We start from the raw sequence: 13278 nt of genomic DNA on the forward strand, positions 1-13278 counted from the left end.
AAGGAGCCCTCTCTCAACTGCAGGACTGCTTCTCATCTACTGTATGGGATTTATTCTCCAGCCACAACCTCCAGGAGTACACGGACACTGTACTCTCCTACATCAGGAACTGTGTTGATAATGTCACCGTCAACAAAAGGGTCAGGGTGTTTCCAAACCAAAAACCCTGGATGAACAGCGAAGTGCAATCCCTCCTAAAAAGCCGCAACACTGCCTTCAAGTCAGGGGACAGGGCTGCGTACAGGGCGGCCAGGGCAGACCTGAGCAGAGGGATCAGGAAAGCTAAGGCTGCCTATAGAAGGAGGATTGAAGATCACTTTGCTGACAACGACCCCAGAAAAATGTGGCAGGGGATCAATCACATTACCAACTACAGAAGCAATAACCAGGCGACAGCTAGGACTGATGCCTCGCTGGCTGAGGATCTAAATCGTTTCTTCGCCCGCTTTGAGACGACCAGGCCCTCAGCTGTCACACCACTTCCACCCGCCCCCAGCACCGGCACACTAACACTTAGGGAACATCAAGTGAGGTGTGTTCTAAGGTCAGTGAATCCCAGGAAGGCGGCAGGTCCTGATGGAATACATGGAAAGGTTCTCAGAGCATGTGCTGACGAACTGACCGGAGTCTTCACTAAAATCTTCAACCTTTCCTTGTCATTAAACACCGTCCCGCCCTGCCTCAAAACCTCCACCATCATCCCCATCGCCAAGAAGACAGCTGTGGACAGCCCAAATGACTACAGGCCTGTTGCACTTACGCCTGTAGTGATGAAGTGCTTTGAGAGACTGATCTGTCAGCACATCAGGGCCAGTCTGCCTCCCACTTTGGACCCCCACCAATTTGCCTACAGGACTAATCGATCCACCGAGGACGCTATCACCATAGCGCTCCACACTGCGCTAAGTCACCTGGAGCACAGAGGAAGCTATGTAAGAATGCTCTTTCTGGACTTCAGCTCAGCATTCAATCATATCATCCCGGAGATCCTGGTCCAGAAACTGTCTCACCTGGGACTCTCCACCCCCATCTGCCTCTGGATCAAGGACTTCCTGACAAACAGACCTCAGTCTGTCAGACTCGGCCCCCACCTGTCCAGCACCATCACACTCAGCACCGGGTCTCCACAAGGATGTGTTCTGAGTCCCCTCCTGTTTACGCTCTACACATCCGACTGCTCCCCTACCCATCTCTCAAACACCATCATAAAGTTTGCGGATGACACCACTGTGGTTGGACTCATCTCAAGGGGGGATGAGTCAGACTACAGAGATTAGGTCAACAGACTGACTGAGTGGTGTTCAGTTAACAACCTCCAACTGAACACCACAAAAACTAAAGAACTCATCTTGGACTTTAGGCAGGGAAGAGCAGACCCGGCCCCACTTTACATTCACGGGAACTGTGTGGAGAGGGTACACTCCATGAGGTTTCTGGGCGTGCAGATCTCTGATGATCTCACCTGGACTGCAAATACCATGGCGGTGGTAAAAAAGGCCCAGCAGCGTCTCCACTTTCTGAGAGTGCTCAGGAGGAACAACCTGGAGGAGAGGCTGCTGGTGACATTCTACAGAGCCACCATAGAGAGCATCCTAACGTACAGCATAACAACATGGTATGCAGGGTGCTCAGCTGCAGACAGGAAAGCACTGCAGAGGGTCATCAACACAGCCCAGAAGATCACTGGCTGCTCTCTGCCCAGCCTGGAGGTCATTGCAAACTCTCGATACCTCAGCAGAGCTGGCAATATCATCAAGGACCATTCTCACCCCAGCAATCAACTGTTTGAACTATTACCGTCAGGCAGACGGTACAGGTCACATAAAACCAGAACAAACAGATTCAGGGATAGCTTCTTTCCCAGAGCTATCACCATTGCAAATAAGCACAAAAACAATTGAACCTGCTTAGCCATACCATATTGTCACTGCCATTATATTATGCTATTATTATTATGCTGCTATTCATACTGTCATACTGTCATTATATTAATGCTGCTATCCTGTAAATATCATACTTACTTTTGTTTGAGTACTTATGTTTGTTTTATTGTACCTTTTATATCTTACTATTTTTTTTATTATATTTATTATTGCATTTTGCACCAAGGGAGTGGCACTCCAATTTCGTTGTACCCTGTACAATGACAATAAAGGCTATGCTATTCTATTCTATTCTATTCTATTCTATTCTATTCTATTCTAGTAGTTGTCCAAGCCTCAATCGCAAGCTGGTCTGGCTCCCCACAGGCTGAGACCAGCAACGGAGGCAATTTAAAATTCCCGGCACAACACTCGGGCAGAGAATCACTTCAGCCCGATCACAGAAGCGTGGGTACAAGCAGGGGCGGAGCAGGGGGGGTGGCTTACTGGGCTTAAGCCCGGGTTGTTCTTTCAGAAGCCCGGGGTCTTTTGGAGTGTAATTTTTTCATAGTTAGATGCCTGGCTGACAACTGTATGAAACAAAAACTACACACAATATTTGAAGCACATAGTGTACACTGTGGGAATTTACGACTGTGCGTGAATCCCCCCTAATATTGGTATGATCCGAGCTCAGGCACTAAGCGACTGAGCGAGGGGGCGGGGCAGCTGCTGCCTGCGAGTGCGCTGTTGGAGAAACGGAGCGAGGCAGACAGAGGAGAGCTTATGTTTGACCAGGTACCAAAGCAAATCATTCGTACTGCACAGATAATGTAAATATGACGGTATATCACGAAAGATTGATATCAAACTGATCACTTGACCAATATTACGTTACTCGCTCTTCAAGTGAATCAACAAATGGCGAAATGAAAAGCCGATCAACAACAATGCTGTTTCTTTAGAGAGTCTTAGCTTACATGTGTGTTTATTTCGTATTTTCCGTTCTTAGCCTCCCCAACTGAATCGGTTTCAGTTATGTACTAAAATATAAGAATGGACATTAGAGGGTTCTTTCAAAGAAAAAAAACTCAGGTAAATGTTATTTTATATATTATGCTTTGTATGTTGTTCAGTATATTTCTATGCAAAACGAGGGATTTCAATACAAAGCAGTATATTCACATTTGTAACCAGATATTTACATACACTTTAGGGAGAAAACATAAAACATTTTTACTGTACAACATCAATTTAGAGTAAACTTGAAATATCTTTTGAATTAGTTAAATGTCAGAATAAAGAGAGAGAGAGATCTGTCTATTTATTATCACTTTCATCAAATGTAGGAGTACATATACACTAAGTTTATTGTTAATTAATAAGAAAACTGCAGACGATTCCATTCTGACCTGAAGAAGCTTCTGATAGGTTAGTAGAGTCCATGTGAGTAAAAACACAGAGCCTGTTTCTTTGACATGGGAAAAATCAAGAGATGTCAACCAAAACACCAGGAAAAGAATTGTGGAGCTCCATAAGTGTGGCTCAAGTTTGAATACATTTTGGGTGTCATTTGCAATTAAGAAATACAGAAAATTTCTCTCTTTACTCTTAAATTTAACAAATATAAATTAAACATTTAGTCTAATTTGAGGTTTTATCTTAAATAAGTGTTTGTTTTTTTTATCTGAAGAGCATGTAAATATCTGGTTTCAACTGTATATTTGATGATGTTGGTGTTTGGTTTGATTGTCAGCACAAAGAGGGAGAGAGAGGGTGAGAGAGGGAGATGGAGAGGAGAATGAGGACAGAAGAGAAATGGAACAAGAACCAGGTGAGACAGACATGTTAGTCAAATGGTTGTTTGCCAAAACATCAGAACACGTATCTCGTACCTAGTGTATCTTTTTAGGTTTGTTATTTTTCAAATTCTATATTTATTAAGTTATGCAGACTTATTTGCACAACAAGGCTAATTAGTTATATAAACATTTCTGAATCTAAATAGAGTACTTTGGTAGAATTAAAAATAATATGGCACAAACTTGTAACTCACAAAGACAAATACAGAGGGATCATTAATTAGTAATGATTCTCTTTCTGATCATTCAGAGAGGCCAGGGGAAATCAGGAAAGCAAGAGAAAACCAAAACACAACAGCATCACAGCAGGAAGCAGCAGGTGAATCGCTAAGGACAGCTGAAGGAGGTTTACTGGAAGGAGCAGCAGGAGATGATTTAGGAACTCTAGAAAGTGGTCCAAGACAAAATGTCCTCCCACAATATCCGCTGAGCCAGTTTGGAGGGCAGCAGAGGGCGTTCAATAAGAGTTGGTTTGAACAGTTTACATGGCTGGAGTATTCTGTTGTGAGGAACTTGGCTTTCTGTTTTTCATGTCGCATTTTTGGGAAGCAGAATACTTTAACAAATGATGGCCTCAGTCATTCAGGGTTCTGCAATTGGAAGAGGGCTTTAAATGCCTTTAGGGAGCACGAAAAGAGTTCCAGCCATTCGTCTTCTATGATCTGCTGGCACAGCTTTAAGACCACAAAAAACCAAGGTGACGTTGTTGAGCAACTTAGATCAGCAAGCGCAGCAGAGATTTCAGAGAGACGACAGTATCTCCACAGGATCTTAGCTGTAACAAGTTTCCTTGGAAAACAAGGAATACCATTCCGTGGCCACGATGAGCAGGAATCCACCAGTCATAATCAAGGGAACTTCCTTGAGTGCATGAAGCTGCTGAAAACATTTGATCCATTTTTGAAAAATTACAGTCCTGTCTCACATACTACCTATCTGTCTTATTTTTCACAAAATGAGATGATAACCAGTATTTCACATGAAATAACTGGAAATATAGTTAAAGAGATGAAGGAAGCTAAGATGTACTCTGTTATGGCTGATGAGGCTAGAGATGGGCAGACGGAGCAGCTTGCAGTGTGTGTACGTTTTGTGTCATGTAAAGGCCATGTCAAAGAATGTTTTCTTGGTCTACGGAAACTAGAAAGGTTTGATGCACAGTGCATTACAGACACTATTGAGGAGCTGTTGCAGTATCACACGCTCAGTGACTTACTTTGTGTTGCTCAATCCTATGATGGGGCATCTGTCATGAGTGGTCCTGTGGGTGGTGTGCAGGCCCGTTTTAGACAGAGACACCCTGAAGCAGTATATGTGCACTGCTATGCACATGAGCTCAACCTTGTCCTTTGCCATACATGCAAGGCTATTCCAGCTGCTTCTGACTTCTTTGGACTTTTGGAAAATGTCTACACATTTTTTAACACCTCCCTGGTAAACCACACAAAGTTTAAGGAACTGCAAAAGGACCTTGGACTGTTTGCATCTGAGCTTGTTCAGCTCTCTAACACAAGATGGGCCTGGTCAAGTAAATTCCATCAAAGCCCTTCTCAACAACATTTCTGCAGTTTTAGCAACTCTCGAAGCCACAAACACTCCTATTGCTAAAGGGATCTTGTCCAAGCTGTCAAAACCCAAGACTGTGTACATGTTAATCATGTTCTCACAGCTGCTTGGCATCACTGAAGGCCTGCACCGCTACCTGCAGGGAGAAAGGCTAGACATGGGCAAAGCTGTGGAGTACAAGATGTCGGTAGTTGATACACTATGTACACTGCGCACAGAGGCTGCTGCTGAGGAAATATTTGAGAAGGCCATGGACATTTGTGGAAGCTACAACATCCAGATTCCTCAGGGGGCACGACACAAACAGAAAAGACTCGAAGGATTTGTACTTGAGTCCAGCTGTGGTGCAACACCAAATCTCACAAGCTCAGCAGAGTTTAGGTACGAGATATTCTTTCCTTGTTTGGACCGAATGTTGCAGGAGCTAGCAGACAGATTTTCTGGGGCAGGACAGAAAATAATGGAGGGCATTAAGGCATGCAATCCATCCTCCCCAACATTCCTTTCCGAAGATGCCTTAAAACCCATTGCGGCACACTACCATGCGACGATAAAGCCTGAAGAACTTGTTGTGGCAAAAAACTTCATGAAAAGAAAAATGGAAAAAGAGGACATTTGCGACATCACAACTGCCTTCCACTTGCTTGACGAGGACATGTTCCCAACTCTGAAGGTCATCTTTAGAATTGCACTAACCATTCCTGTCAGTAGCTGCAGCTGTGAGCGCTCTTTTAGTGCCTTGCGTTGTCTCCACATGTGGCTAAGGAGAACCATGGGACAAGAGAGGCTGAATGATTTGGCCATATTATCTATTGAAAAGGAGTACCTGGATAATGTTGACCCTGAAAATGTCATTGATAGGTTTGCAAAACTCAAGCCTTGAAGATACAATCTAATGTTACCACAATAAAGAGGTGTTGTCAGTGTAGTGCAGATCTGTGATGATTTTCAGTGCTACTGTCATCTAGTTTTGATTTTGGTTCTTTGTTGGTTAAGTCCTAAAGTAGTCCTGATTTTGAACTGTTAATCTACTGTTTTCATTCCGGATCAGTTCTGGGTGTGGTTGAAATGGGGTTTAGTCCCCGTATCTTGAAACAGCCCTAATTTTGTTCTGCCTTGCTGTTTAAGTAAAAAACTATTTTTAAGCTGCATATGTGATATTTTTTTCTCATATTAAGTTTTTTTTTAAAGCTTACAACACATCCTAATAAATCTTCAACTTCACAGCAGTTTTTTTTGTCATTTCCTACCCCCCCCCCCCCCCCCCCCCCCCCCCCCCCCCCCCCCGCGTATTACCCTTTAGGGCTAAGCCCTGGGTGTATACAATGTCTGGCTCCGCCTCTGGGTACAAGCAACAGTCCAGAATAAAATAGAATAAAACCAGGCGAACCAGGAAAAGGTAGGCCTACTTAATAAAGGTCTCACGACAAGATAAGACAAGATAGACAAGACAAGACAGCAGGCTCCACCGAGGAGTCCTCACAACAGCGGCTGGGAAGGCGTTTCACTCTTCCGATTTAGGTTGGGCGATTTGCCACGGAGAGGTGAATACAGCAATCAAACCCCCAGGACCGGAGGCGCTATATTCTCACTGGTGGGGATAACATGAGCACCTCTCTCCGCAACGCCGGAATAAAACAAACTGCCGCGCTGTAGCTGTCATATGATCTATTCTTGCTGATCAGTCCGTCGCAGTGTGCCAGCATTTACTGCTGCTTTGCGCCGAATGCACGGGAGGAATGATCCAGAAAAACACCGGCTTAGCTTTATACGGGCTAACGCCACCCTGCAATCAATATGCAGGTGGGTTCCCAATTGCAATTTTTCACACCAACCTATTCATCAACCAAAGACCAAGACAGACTTTTAATTCATTTGAAAGCCTGATGCTTAGCCTTGCCCACCCCAGATGTAAAACTCAAAAACCAGTCTTATTTGTTATCATCTATCGTCCACCTGGGCCTTAAACAGAGTTTCTGTCTGATTTCTCAGACTTTTTATCTGATTTAGTGCTCAGATAAAATAATTATTGTGGGTGATTCTGCCGGGGGAATTCCCATGATGCATTGAGTTTTTCCTTTCCAGTCACCTTTCTCACTCACTATGTGTTAATAGACCTCTCTGCATTGAATCATACCTGTTATTAATCTCGGTCTCTCTTCCACAGCATGTCTTTATCCTGTTTTCCTTCTGTCACCCCAACCGGTTGCAGCAGATGGCCGCCCCTCCCTGAGCCTGGTTCTGCCGGAGGTTTCTTCCTGTTAAAAGGGAGTTTTTCCTTCCCACTGTCGCCAAAGTGCTTGCTCATAGGGGGTCATATGATTCTTGGGTTTTTCTCTGTATCTACTGTACAATACAAAGCGCCTTGAGGGGACTGCTGTTGTGATTTGGCGCTATATAAATAAAATTGAATTGAATTGTTTTGCATTCAAACACAGAAGCTTGGTATATTGTAATATTTTAAGGATGACTTGTTTCCAGTCCAGGCATTATTGCCTTAATGACTGTCATGGATTAAGGTGATCCAAGTGCAGAAGAAGTCTTTAACTTCCCTCAAGTATGGTGCCAAAGGATGTGGGTTGGAGATGCAATGAGCTTGAACCTGCAGTGACCATCTTCACTGACCACACCATCTGTGACAGAGGACGCATCTCTCCTGGTGTCCTGCAAGCGAACAATCCAATTTTTTAGATCACCAACTTATTTGCTTTCTTAAAACGTTGTTTTCTGCATTTGCCATTTGGTTTTGTGAGGAAGCAAAGCTCAGGAAGAAGTGTGGCTGAGCTGTTATATTGTACCGACGTGTGAGAAGGATGAACAGGGATACCTGCAGCAATCCAAGCCTCCTCAGGTTAGTCAAAGTTGCAGAACACCATAGGACTGAGACAGCTGGGGCATGAACTTAAACGGAAGAAAAAGAGAATTTCTTCCCTATAATTCTCACTTTTTAAAATTCTGGTTCTGGAAAAGAAATGCAAAGATCTGAAAACAAATTTGCGATTGACAGAATGATACGGGAGCAGAAAAATAAACACGTGGAACTCCTGACTCCCCTTCAAGCGGAAAATAGGAAACTGAAACAAGAAACAGGCCCTGAAGCACAAACTAAGCCAGGCAATAGATGGAAAAAACAAAAAATCAAACCCTGAAAGAACTGAAGCAAAAAGACAACCGAAAAAAACACGAATTCATGGGCCAAGAGAAACTAAGGGAAGAGAGGATAAACTATGAATAAAGAATAACAGAATATGTAGTTGAGGCTGACACATTTCTTTACTGTCGAGAGAAACTTAAAGTTGTTTAATAAGAAAAGGCAAATTTCGTGCTGTGAACTTCAAAAATGGAAAAAACAAGCCAAGGAAGATTAAACAGAAAAGGGCACTAGCAGAGAAATATGCAGTGCTGAAGAAAAATAATGAACTCTCGGACCTGCTTTTGGAAAGGGACCGTGTGTGTGTGTAAAAATGTGTTAAACCTTAATAAAAAAGTTATTTTTAAATACACTAGTGCCTTTGTAACAATGCAGGGCAGTGAGGATGGGAGTAGTTGGAGGCTGCATGTCCCATTGGACACTGGATTAATTAAAATAGTTGTTTATTTTATTTCTAAACTTCACTATTTCATTAATTATTTCATGGTTTCTTTGCATCCCAAGTTTGATTCATCTGTAGTACTCACCCATCGGTATATGTTCTCTGTGTTTGCTTACATTAAAAATACCAGTACTGATGACCAGAGCATATTGTCATGGTCCTGGGTGGGTGACCCAGTGTTTTTGGTTTTGTATTTTTACTTTTGATATTGTTATGTATTATAATTGTTGTGTTTTGGTTTCCCAGGGTTTAGTTTGTGCTCTCTCTGTTTGGTGTCATCCCTGCCTGTATATCCCCTCTTGTGTAGTCTCTGTGTTTAGTCCAAGTCTCTGAGTCTGTCTTTGCGTATGTGTGTGTTTCCTGTTTTACTTTGAAGGTCCCTGTCTGATCTCAGTGTGTTCTGTTTACGTTTCCCCTGTCCCATCATGTCTGATTACTCCCAGCTGTGCCCTCCTTCTGTGTCTCATTCCCTCGTTATCCTTCTGTGTATTTATACCTTGTTTCTGCCTCTGTTAGTTGCTGGTTCGTCTGCATATCTCCCTCCGTCGTCTCTGGTTGTCGCTCCCTGCATCTGGTTTGTTTCTATTAGTTTTCCCAGTTTAGGTTTTGCTTAGTTTTCATGCTCACCCTCGCCATTTCTGTTTGTATCATCATCTGATGAATAAACTCACTTGTTGTTTAATAAGAAAAGGCAAATTTCGTGCTGTGAACTTCAAAAATGGAAAAAACAAGCCAAGGAAGATTAAACAGAAAAGGGCACTAGCAGAGAAATATGCAGTGCTGAAGAAAAATAATGAACTCTCGGACCTGCTTTTGGAAAGGGACCGTGTGTGTGTGTAAAAATGTGTTAAACCTTAATAAAAAGGTTATTTTTAAATACACTAGTGCCTTTGTAACAATGCAGGGCAGTGAGGATGGGAGTAGTTGGAGGCTGCATGTCCCATTGGACACTGGATTAATTAAAATAGTTGTTTATTTTATTTATAAACTTCACTATTTCATTAATTATTTCATGGTTTCTTTGCATCCCAAGTTTGATTCATCTGTAGTACTCACCCATCGGTATATGTTCTCTGTGTTTGCTTACATTAAAAATACCAGTACTGATGACCAGAGCATATTGTCATGGTCCTGGGTCGGTGACCCAGTGTTTTTGGTTTTGTATTTTTACTTTTGATATTGTTATGTATTATAATTGTTGTGTTTTGGTTTCCCAGGGTTTAGTTTGTGCTCTCTCTGTTTGGTGTCATCCCTGCCTGTATATCCCCTCTTGTGTAGTCTCTGTGTTTAGTCCAAGTCTCTGAGTCTGTCTTTGCGTGTGTGTGTGTTTCCTGTTTTACTTTGAAGGTCCCTGTCTGATCTCAGTGTGTTCTGTTTACGTTTCCCCTGTCCCATCATGTCTGATTACTCCCAGCTGTGCCCTCCTTCTGTGTCTCATTCCCTCGTTATCCTTCTGTGTATTTATACCTTGTTTCTGCCTCTGTTAGTTGCTGGTTCGTCTGCATATCTGCCTCCGTTGTCTCTGGTTGTCGCTCCCTGCATCTGGTTTGTTTCTGTTAGTTTTCCCAGTTTAGGTTTTGCTTAGTTTTCATGCTCACCCTCGCCATTTCTGTTTGTATCATCATCTGATGAATAAACTCACTTGCATCTGAGCTGCCTGCTTAAAGGGTCCTTTTAGTGATAGTGAGATCAAGCCTTGTGATGAACTGAAGCTTTCCATCCAACTGGTCGACTCATGGTTTGAAGCATTGTGATGATTCATTGGCTCTACTGCGCCATCAAATGGACGATTGAAGTCAAATAGGTTCAATGATTATAATGACGTGATGTGTAAATCTTTAAACTTAATAAATAAATTTTTTTTTTTTATGGTTATTTATCCCGAATATTGTCTCACTATGTCCTGATACAAAAGAGAAAGTGGAAACTATCAGGACAGTTTTGGTATGATTGTGTAACTGTGTAATAATGGTTATGTACATCTGAATAATGACACAAACTAGTGTGTGGTGCTTCACTTTTATTTTTTGTAATTAGTCTTTATTTGTTTTTAACATTTATACAAACAAAAACAAAACAGCAAACCAAACGACAACAGAAAAAGAAACAAAAGCAAAAAAAAACAAAACAAAAACAAAAAGACAGCTTCCAATCCCATGGTTAATTCAACTTTGCATTTTGGATCTACTTTCAATACTTACTATCAGTACACACACAAAAGAAGGACAATACAATCAAATTCTTACGTTATTCCGTTACTGAGTGCCTACACAAACATGCAACACAGCAAGCATAAAATTTAACTAAAGATAATTGTCCTGACCAAATAAATTTCAACCATCTCCGCCAAAAACACGTCCCCATGATTTGTCAAAACCCTCCCTATCGTCATTAATCCTCGCCAGGAATTTTTCATACGACACCATTTTCAGCATATTTTCTTTCCACCTATTATATTCTGGAGGAGATGGTTCCTTCCATACACTGAGAATAACTCGGGCCGCTGCAATCGCCCCCACCTTTATAACCACAAAATCATATTTTGAAACCCCCGGCAACACCGACCGATCCCCTAATAAGCACAGTCTTGGTGACAAGGGTATTATTAAACCAATCCACCTTCCTATTTTGTCCAATACTTTTTGCCAGAAGGGATAAACTTTCCCACATTCCCAAATAGCATGCATAAATGTCCCTGGATCTGAATTACATTTCCAGCATATATTACTGGGACTGATTCCCATTCTATAAAGTTTGGACGGAGTGAAGTACCATCTGTGTATTAATTTGTACTGAGTAAATTTACCCCTGGCCTCTCTTATATATTTATCAGATAATGACAAAATTCTGCACCAATCTTCTTTAGAAATTGCACAACTCAAATCTCTCTGCCATATAATCCGCAAGTTTTCACATATCTCTTTTTTTTGATTGTTAAACAGTTTGTAGAAAACAGCTGCTCTATGTGCTGTACTGGACAATTCTAAAAACTCCACCACCATATTTGTGTTTTGAGTAAATTTTCCTTTGGTAATACAATCCCTTATTTGTAAATATTTCCAAAAATTATTTTCTCCTATCAAACCATATTTTTCGGTTATTTCAGCGAATGACATAAACACTCCCCCTGAGTAAAGATCACTTATCTTGTGTATGCCTTTGACAAGCCATTCCTTCCAGAACACCATTTTTCTCCCAATCTGTACAGCAGTGTTGTTCCATAGCGAGGTATAAGGTTGTCTTAAATGAGAGGCTCCACACATCTTGTGCACCTCTACCCAGACAGCTTTAGAGTACGCGAGCACTGGGTTATTATGAAAGTCTTGTCCATTAATTGCTGAGCCCTGTGAGAGGACATCCAAGGGTGTGAAAGGGCTCACTAGTTCCTGTTCGATCTTCATCCAGCTCAGCTCAGAGTCCGAACCTGTCCAGTGCTTGGCCAGTCTTGACATTTCAAAAGCTAAATTATACAACTTCACATTTGGGAGGGCCATTCCCCCAATGTCTTTAGCGGCCCACATTTTCTTTATATTCACTCTTGGCTTCTTGTTATTCCACAAAAAATCCTTAATTAGTTTCTCAAATTGACTAAATATGTGTAAATAAATTCTTACAGGTAACATCATGGAAACATAATTGAACTGTGGGGCCACCATCATTTTAATCACATTAATTTTACCCCATAGTGTAAGATTCAATTTACCCCATTTATCCAGATTTGTTTTTATCTTTAGGAGAAGAGGTTCCATATTTGAAAGCATAATATCCTCCAGTTTGGGGTTTAATAATATTCCTAAATACTTCATACCTGAAGGTAAATACTTAAAATTGAATGGAGTAATGCATCTAGAATGACATGATGCTGATAGTGGCATGCCTTCCGATTTGTCCCAGTTTATCTTATAACCTGACAACCTTGAAAATGACTCAACACATGTGAGTAGCGCTGGAAGAGACTGCATGGGATCCGTTAATACTGCTAAGATGTCATCAGCATATAAAAAATAACTTGTGCTCCATACCCCCTGCATGAACACCTCTGATGTCCCTGTTAGCTCGAATAGTTAAGGCCAGTGGTTCTAAAAATATTGTGAAAAGCAGCGGGGACAAAGAACACCCCTGCCGGGTCCCACGAGTGAGATGGAAAAACTCTGACACCAATCCATTTGTCAAAACTGCTGCCCTTGGACTTGCATATATAGTTTTGACCCAGTTACAAAATCCAGGCCCAAACCCGAACCTTGCAAGGGTTGTCATAAGGAAGCCCCATTCTACCCGATCAAAAGCCTTCTCAGCATCCAGCGAGAAGGCCGCAACCGGAGCTAGACTAGATTTGCTTTTGTGCATGAGATGAATAAGTCTTCTAATGTTATCACCTGAAGACCTATTCTTAAT

The sequence above is a fragment of the Pelmatolapia mariae genome, linkage group LG23 (assembly GCF_036321145.2).
Source record: "Pelmatolapia mariae isolate MD_Pm_ZW linkage group LG23, Pm_UMD_F_2, whole genome shotgun sequence".
NCBI classification, from domain to species: domain Eukaryota; kingdom Metazoa; phylum Chordata; class Actinopteri; order Cichliformes; family Cichlidae; genus Pelmatolapia; species Pelmatolapia mariae.